We start from the raw sequence: 10,377 nt of genomic DNA, 5'->3' as shown, positions 1-10,377 counted from the left end.
TCCCTTTATGGAAATTCAATTAGCGTGAAGTCTCTCGCTTAGGTGAACAGCATTCGCTGAATTACAGGAGCCTCCCTTCTTCCCAAACCATCCCATCCCCAACATCAGCCCCATCTCATTTGCATCTTCCTACCAACACCCCCGACCTCTCTCTCTCTCTCTCTCTCTCTCTCTCTCTCTCTCTCTCTATACCAACACTGAGGAACAAAATATTCGTTATATATTTGTTATATATATGTATATATATATATGTATATATATATATATATATATATATATATATATCTTGTGAAGCTGGTCTAGCGTAGAGTAAATAATTTGTTTATGTACTTCATTTGTGTCTATAATAGGATAATCCAGCTCTTATGGTGAGTTTCTCTCATGTAGGTATAAGTGTTGTATGTATGTAAATTACGTAAGACTTTTGTTGTTAATTTCATTGTATTCTTCATTTAAGTCAGCATATGTAAATTTTCTTTATTTTTAAGAATCAACTTTTTATTTCATGTATTTTATTACGAAGTCTTACGAATCGTCCTCCTTCAAGTATCACGAAAGACGTGCAGAAGGTTAATATTGTCTGTTTTAATTTGGAAAGAGAGGCCATATCAGTAAGGTAAATCGTCCTCCATCAAGTATCGCGAAAGACGTGCAGAAGGTTAATATTGTCTGTTTTAATTTGGAAAGAGAGGCCATATCAGTAAGGTATGTTGGTCAAACCAACCGAAAGCAGTCGCCCAAGTGATTAACGATAATTCGACTTCACAAAATATGAAGACGAACAAACAATCGGGAAAGAACGAAGAGGAAAAGAAACCAGGCAACGTTTACTTGACGAACTGGACAAACCCAAACAGCGTGGATGCCTTTAAACCATATATATATGAAGGTATGTTAGCAGCAGTAGACGGGAGTGAGCGAACGTCGGTCAAGATATTGCACGACACAGGTTGCAACTATAGTATGGTGATACGAGAAGTACACCCGTTGGTGGAACAGTCTCTCACAAGGGACTTGGTTATTTTGAATGGAATAGGAGGTGAAGAGATTACCCGTATTTGCCGTTTAAAACTCTTCCATGAGTTGGTGACAGGTAATTTTGATTTTGAGGTAAATGATTCATTGGCTGTCAAAGGAATAGAAATCCTGCTGGGTACTGAGGTCAGTGGAGCACCGTTTGTGCCATGTCCCATTGTAACGAAGAAACCATTGAAGTATGGGCCCAGGATTGAACTCGTGAAGGACTACCTGTATCTGTTTCCTAGTTATGTGATGACTAGGAGTATGATGAAAAAAGTGGCTGAAAAAGAAGAAAAAGAAACTGAAGGAGCTATGAACTTGGAGGATTTCTTTTCCAAGGAAGAGGATTCCCTTGATGGTACGCAAGAAGAAAACTCCTGAATAATCCTGAGCGAAGAGGAATGACAGACAAGTGGAGAAGAAGACAAAGAAGAAATGGACCTGGAAGAAATAGAAAACACAGCGTTAGAAGTAGGACAAGGCTGATAGGATTGCAATGGAAGGACGCAACGTTATCTCGCCGATATCCCTGGGAATGCTGAATGGGGGATATACCGTCAGATATTTATTCTCGCACCGTTGAGAAGACAGGTGATCGCCGTTGCGCATGAGATTGGACACATGGGGATAAGAAAGGCAACGGAGATTATGAAACAAGGATGTTAGTCAGTTTTGCCGTGCATGTCACGTATGTCAGATGGCTGGAAAGCTAAACGAGTACATTAAGAAAGATCCCTTACACCTAATAGAAATGCAAGGATAACCCTACAGTAAGGTAATAATCTACATTGTGGGACCTTTACCAAGGACTAAAGAAGGTCACGAATATTTGTTAACCTCCAGTGACGAGATATCCAGAAGCCATACCCGTCAGGAACATCAGTGCCAAAATAATCGCCGAGAAGTTGCTAGACTTTTTTTTTCTAAGTTTGGTTTTCCGGAAATCATTCAGTAACCGAGGAACGAATTTCACGTCAAAATTGTTTCAGGACGTAATGAAACTGTTGGATGTGAAACAACAACTATCAACTGCTTGTTATCCAGAGACCCAAGGTGCATTAGAGAGGTTTCATCAAACTCTCAAACGCATGTTAACAAAGTTCTGCAACGAAACAGGGAATGAATGGGGTATCGGACTACCGTTAATTTTATTTGAGGTACGTAATGCTTATCAAGAAAGCATGGGATGTAGCCCGAATGAAATGGTATTTGGACGAGAAGTACGAGGACCAATTAAAATGTTAGCAGAAAGATGGAAGGACCGAGAGGAAATGGATGGAGAATATGTCAAGAATTTGAGGCAAAGGATCGGTGAGATAAGGAAATTTTCCGTAGAAAACCTTAAAACAAATCAAGAAAAAATGAAAAAAAGGTTCGATATGAAAAGTAAGGACAGACAGGTAGCTGTAGGACAGGTGTTGGTCTATTCATCAAAAAGATTCCCTCTCGCCAACAAGTTCCCTGAACCATTCCAGATTTTGGAGGAGAGCCGTGACTGGACCTACATTATCGAGATACCAGGAAAAGGGAAAAATGTAAGGATGACCATATTAACTTCGAAACTGATACTTCAAGCACTGGATTTCAAAGAGAATATTTCGGATAATGGGATTGGAGCTGTCTTATTGCATGAAGATAAGGAAATAATTCTTCACCCTGTTTGTGTTATGTCGATGAAGCTGAAGAAACATCAGCGATCCTACTCGACAGTTGAAAAGCAACTGCTAGTGTTAGTCGCAGCGATAAACATATTGAGTTCTATGTGAATCGACCACAGAATGAAGAGATCACAGTGTATTTGGACCATAATTCTTTAACTTTTGTTAATAAGATGAAAAACAATAATCAAAGGTTAACTAGGTGGTCAATATGTTTGCAACTCTATTATGTTAATGTCAAGCATATATCAGGTAAAGATAACGTAGTTGCAGACTATTTTTTTCAGGCTGAATCGATGGATTCAGGCCTGGAGTAAATAATCTTTTTTGGGGGGAGCTATCTTACGAAGCTGGTCTAGCGTAGAATAAGTAATTTATTTATTTCATTTGTGTACTTAAGAGGATTAACCAGCTCTCAAGGTGAGTTCCTTTCATGTAGGTATAAGTCTTGTATGTAAATTATGTAAGGCTTTCGCCGTTAATTTCATTGTATTCTTCATTCAAGTCAGTATATGTAAATTTATGTTATTTTTAAGAATAAAGTTTTTATTTCATGTATATTGTGACAAATTACATAACTGTTTAAGAGTGTTATATGACCCTATGAGGTATGAACGAGGGTTATGTAATTTTCTTCATGTTTTCATGAGGTATTGTGTCATGTTTGTGAGAAATTGCGCAATTCTTACATTTGCAACATGTTTCAGAAGGTTCTCAAAAACCCCAGCATAAGTTTTTATTTATTTTTTTTTTCAAAAACGGTAGATGGGCGGAGCAGCTGGGAGAGAGAGAGTTGCCTGAAAGCAAGGTTTGTCTCCCTGATTTTTTTTAATCTAGTTGGTAACTTTGCCGTCGCTAGGTGCCGGCCCCCAAGCCACGAGAATAATCTATTTAGAACAATCTAGAAGTTACTAAGTTCATATATGTGCCCCTAGGGATGCGTAGAGCAGAAGAGACCCAGCCTATACTGTGAAAGAGCTAACATCCTCGCTTTCTCAAAGTGCCTATAGTGTGTCCTCTCCAAAGTGATTTTGTGCCCAACTTATACCGTGTGTAGTGTGTTAAAACATCGCTGCAACTTTGCCAGAAGTTTAAAATTTATTTTGTTGTGGTGAGAGCTAGTATTGTGTAAATCTTTGTAACTAGCTCAGGGAGATTTATGTATAAACATGAAGTATATTTATTTTTGGCTTAACCTCGAGTGAGCTAAACTTGTAATATTATCAGTTGCTTTATGTAATTTCTATAAGAGATTAACCATTAGAGTGTTAAAGGATAACTATTTTCATAAGTATCAAAATTGAATAATGGTGTAAAATTTCATTTCCAGTGAAACAAGTGATTGTCTAATTTTCTTAAGTATTAATTTCTTTTGTCTTAGTCTAAGTTTTGTTCATACGTAATATTTCGTGTGATTTATTTTTTGATGAAAATTCTTTCAGTGTTTTAATTTTTATAGTGTATTATTTCAATCACCAGTGTTTTCACAGCACTCTCTCGTATCCCTGTTAAAGAATCGAAGTAAGAGGTTGTTGGAATAGTTCTTTATAATGATTACCCAGTTTTGTTTTGAGTGTACTTAAGAGACCTTTGGATATTCAGTGTTTTTATATATTGCTGTCTGGGAGTTACATAACTGTCTCAGAGCTCGGGTATTGATATTTTCAAGTGTAACAGATTCAATGTAAAAACAATCAGGTGAGTTCGGAACTCGATAGGTTGTGTAGCTTGCCAGCCAAAAAATATGTAATATTATATTTTGGTTCCCAGACCATGGGACTATAATACATATATATATATATATATATATATATATATATATATATATACACATATACATATATATACACACACACATATATATATATATATATATATATATATATATATATATATATATATATATTATATATATATGTATACTGTACATATTCAGAAACTTGCTTTTCATTATTTAAGGGAGATTTCTTTATTTCATTAACAGCTCTTAGTATTTATGCATCATGATCATTTTGCAATTGTGATTTATTTGACCTCTTTACTGTTTCGTTAATAGTTCCATTATTCAGCAAAGCTTATCGCATGCCATTGGCGTGTGTAGCTCATTCTTAATTCATACCTTGCTGATTAATTTTCCATTAATCAAAGAATTTTATATGTTATAGATGCGATCATTTTCACAATTAATTAACGTTGGTATATATCTGATCTTGGGACTATAATCTATCCTAATGCCATTACTACATAGTCCTAAATGATCTTAATGATTGATATATATATATATATATATATATATATATATATATATATATATATATATATATATTTTACATTTATGAACCCATGACCCAAGGGATCATTGGAGTGTTGGGAGTGTGACGAGAGCCATAACAGGATGTGAAAATAGACTATGCTAAAACAATGCTTGGAAAGCATTGCATGAGCCAATATTTATGTATGTCTTGTAACAACACCTCCCGTGAGTAACAGTTGACCTATTGATCCCTACCGGAATCACCTGACTTCCGGCCACAAGGCTATGTTATCATTTCTCTTTGTATTTACATGAAACGCTGAGATAACTAATGTTACGTTATCGACGCGAGCTTATTGTAAAGCAGTTCTATTCATCTTTTCATACAGAATGGTCATCCGACCAAACCATCCATACTATAGTGATGGAGCTAACAATAAATTGTTTAAAGTTAACTTAAACTTTGACTTATTCTAAGAAGTGACCTACAAGTCTAATAATTCTATATCACATTGAAGAGACATGAGATGGAACCACAATGTTTACGTGTAACATTCACACACTAACATATATATATATATAATATATATATATATATATATATATATATATATATATATATATATATATATATGTGTGTGTGTGTGTGTGTGTGTGTGTGTGTGTGTGTGTGTGTGTGTGTGTGTGTGTGTAATCAATATCTTCTGTGGTGTGTTAACAAGAAGGCTTGCTCATGCCTTTTGATTTGCGAGTTTTTTTCGTGTAACGATCAAGTATCATTTATTCCATTCTCATTGTCGATTTTAATATTCTTGCATATGTAAGGAAGACGAATCTTTTACTTTTGCTTTTTATTGCTAGAGGCTGGATGTGGGTACTGCATTGTTGCTGTGGGATTCTCTGAACGACTAGTGTGGTATTTTGCACATTAATAAAACATAGGCAATCGAATACAAACAAATGAGCATCGAGTATAAATGTATAAACCAATAGAGATGTACTGTTCCTAAGGTAGTTTATATAAGATCTGATTCTGAAGTTTAATATGCAATAGTACTCATAATTAAGATTAATTCTATAGAAATAGTATGCAACAGTATTTATGATTACTCACCTAATTAAAGTCATACACGTCTACCGCTAAAGGTGTGGCATAACTTGACGTATATCTTGGGATTATTTACAGGTCACATGCATAATAATATCCTCTTCCAACGGCATTATATGAGATGAGAATTTATTAATATTACGTTGGAATATTATCCTCGATTCTCTGTAGTCAAGTATGACAACACTATATTTGCTTGATGTTTTGCAATATTTAAATTTGATAAAATACCAGAGATAAAACTTCGGTTTGGTAAAAGGTTTATTTTTTTTTTTGGGGGGGGGGGGCGGGGGGCGATTATGTGGTATTGAATTATATATAATGATTTTTGGGGTGAGTAAAAAATCTGCTTTCGCGTTCAAATAAAGTTCTAGTAAATGTTCATTATTTATAAATCTTACAATATAAATGTAAAAAGGGTTTTATATTTCATATGACATCTAGATGATTATCTCTCTTTAGATTACTTCGGGAAATTTGCTGTGTAATAAAGAATTGAGGACCACTTTCTGTTACTTAAATATTACATTGGAATTTTATTCCTTATTCTCTGAAATCATTGAGACTTATGTCATTTTGGTATTACATGAAAGAAATATTATAGCACGTACATATGCCGATATATATATATATATATATATATATATATATATATATATATATATATACAGGGTATGTATATATGTATGTATATAAATATTATATATATATATATATATATATATATGTGTGTGTATATATATATATGTATATATATGTAACATATATATATATATATATATAATATATATGTATGTATATATATATATGTATATATATATATATATATATATATATATATATATGTATGTATATATATATGTATATATATATTGTAAAATTATGATATTAACAATGATCAATATTATCAGTATATATAATGATTGTAATATATATATATATATATATATATATATATATATATATATATATATGCAAGTATACAGTATATATATACTATATATGCATATATGTATATATAGTAAAATTATAATAATCAATAGCTCATTAGTAGTATATAGTGTATAATGATCGTAATATATATATATATATATATATATATATATATATATATATATATATACATATATGTATATATATGTATGTCTATATATATATATATATATATATATATATATTATATATATATGTACAGTATATACAAATAAAAGACATTACCCTTAAAAATTTAAAAGTGTAAATGCAAAGATTAATATATCGAAAATTATTTCAGCTCCTAATCCAAATGCAAGATTCACAATGCAATGAAATATTCCTGCAAATCATTTTCTGATTGATGAGGGTCTTGACACGAGTGTGAAAAAGCGCGTCGAAGGAAGCGCTCGGTGAATAAAACATGATCTTATGAATATGAAAATATTAAAAGTCGATTGAAACCCGATGCAGTTTAATCTTTTTGCTTTTTGATTAATCAGCGATTATGTTTTATGAGTAGGTATTGTTGTTCTTGCTGTTCAAGTCTAAGCTGCTATTATTATTATTATTATTATTATTATTATTATTATTATTATTATTATTATTATTATTATTTATCATCATCATTTTCAATTATTATTATTATTATTATTATTATTATTATTATTTATCATCATCATTTTCAATTATTATTATTATTATTATTATTATTATTATTATTATTGTTGTTGTTGTTATTATTTTTTTATCATCATTATCAATTATTACTATTATTATTATTATTATTATTATTATTATTATTATTATTATTTTATCATCATCATTATCAATTATGATTATTATTATTATTATTATTATTATTATTATTATTATTATTGTTATTATTATTTTTTATCATCATCATTATCAATTATTATTATTAGTATTATTATTATTATTATTATTATTATTAAAGCATAAGTATAGTAACTGTTATGATTAATATTAATATAAGAAAAACTTAAAAGTTATGGAATGCTTTTTGTAAAGCTATGCTCGTAATGTTGCCCTTACTGCAGGCGTTGCTTCATGTGAGAAAAAAAATATCTATAAAAATAATGAGTAAAACAACCACATTTAGAAAGGAAAGTTTTTATTTGAAAGGAAGAAAATCAAGTAAGATGGGAATTAATGCCAGTTTTATGAAAGTAGACTATAGTCAATTCTTTTTAGTCAGGCAGATGTGCACCGACTCACAAGGGTGTCCTTTTAGCTCGGAAAAGTTTCTTATTCGCTGATTGGTTGGACAAGATAATGCTAACCAATCAGATAGCTGGAAACTTTCCGAGCTAAAAGGTCATCTTTACGAGTCATTGCAAATGCGCCTCATTAAAAAAAATTGAGTATAGTATATATTTTTTTCATTGCATAATTAATGGCATTAGAAGCTACAGCCAAACGGGAGAAATGACTGCATTTATTTAGGGTAGATGCAAATGAGTAAGTTATTATTTTGATAAACTGAATTCCTGTATAATTCTCTTTTAGATATATTTATTAAAGGAGTGGGGAATGAAATAAGAGGAAGAGTATATTAATCTGTGTTTGATCATTATGTTAATTTTATGCTTCCGCACGGAATAAAATTTAATATGATCGGACGTCTCCCACTTCTAGATAAATATGCAAATAATTGCATTCATAGAATTGTTTGATTGATGCAAATGATCAGTGACTCATTTGGGTCTTTTTATTGACAAGCGATTGTTCAAGCATTATCATAATAATTTATATTGTATGAATTGAAATAGAAATACTTTTGTAAAACTTAATGACGTAAGATAAAAGAAATTTTACTTGCATAGAAAGGTGAAATGATTAACAAAATAATTTGGACTATACATATAGATAAAAGTACAAAAGCTATTCCTAGTTTTTCATTCATTATAAAATCCTTATTTTTAATATAAACAAAATGATTACACAAAATTAGACATACATGCTCAGCCGACTTTGTAAAATAAACATAATTGCAAGAAAATATTTAAATGATGAAACTTGAATTAATTTTCCTAACTTACAACCAAGTAAATAAAACATTTAAATTCAAATGCCTCTTAAAAATATTATATTCAAGGGATTCGTAATGCAAAAGGCCTGTAAATGAGGGTGTGGGAATTCTTATCTTCCTTTTTTCCTAACTATTTTGTCGTGTTGAGAAAGCCAGCAAAATGTCTTTAACACCAGCATGTATAAAAATATGGAGATATTTAAATCCTTCAATTTCGATGTTAATTTCCTTTTACTACTTCATTATTATCTTGTTTATATAATTGTTGTGTTGGATGTTTATCCATAAATATTTATGCATTGTCATAACATAACTGGCAATAGATGAAATAATTATTCATAAAGTAGTCTACACGAATCGTAAAAAATGACTGGTTAATGTTTAGAAGTGCACACACACGCACGCTCCCGCAAAACCGGATTCAACTGTTCTCACAACCTCTCACTTGGGTATGACTACTCCCCCTCCTCCCTGCCCAAAGGACGGAAAGCGACATAGTAGTTATACGTCTGGCAATGCCGCTGATCGCGACCGGAAAGGATGTGTGAGTATATATATATATATATATATATATATATATATATATATATATATATATATATATATAAATATATATATATATATATATGTATATATATGTATATATATATATATATATATAGAGAGAGAGAGAGAGAGAGAGAGAGAGAGAGAGAGAGAGAGAGAGAGAGAGAGAGAGAGAGAGAGAGAGAGAGAGAGAGAGCCAGGCACTTGCTCTTTTATGTAAGACATGTATTCATGTATCCGCTCTCATAGTGTAGACTCTCTCTCTCTCTCTCTCTCTCTCTCTCTCTCTCTCTCTCTCTCTCTGCGCTAGATGGATGAATTAATTGAATGGATTCGGTGCAACCAGATTCAATCTTCAGAAGCTTGATTCAGCCTCAACCCTTCCTGCCCTTCCCTAACTTTCACTCGCTCGTGTGTGTGAGTGTGTGTATGTGTGTATTTTCACTCGTTGTGTGTACTAGATGCAGGTGACTCCCACTAACGAGATTTATGTCACTATCACTCGGGGAAAAGGGGGAAGCTATGAGAGAGAGAGAGAGAGAGAGAGAGAGAGAGAGAGGAGAGAGAGAGAGAGAGAGAGAGAGAGAGATGGTATTTAAGATTGCAATTCTTATAACTAGAATCCATGTAATGTTATTACACACAGGCACACATTATATATATATATATATATATATATATATATATATATATATATATATATATATATATATATATATATTTTAATATATATATATATATTATATATATTTTAATATATATATAT

The sequence above is a fragment of the Palaemon carinicauda genome, chromosome 33 (genome assembly GCF_036898095.1).
Source record: "Palaemon carinicauda isolate YSFRI2023 chromosome 33, ASM3689809v2, whole genome shotgun sequence".
Lineage (NCBI taxonomy): Eukaryota > Metazoa > Arthropoda > Malacostraca > Decapoda > Palaemonidae > Palaemon > Palaemon carinicauda.
The sequence above is the reverse complement of the archived record's forward strand: the minus strand, read 5'-3'. Positions refer to the sequence as shown.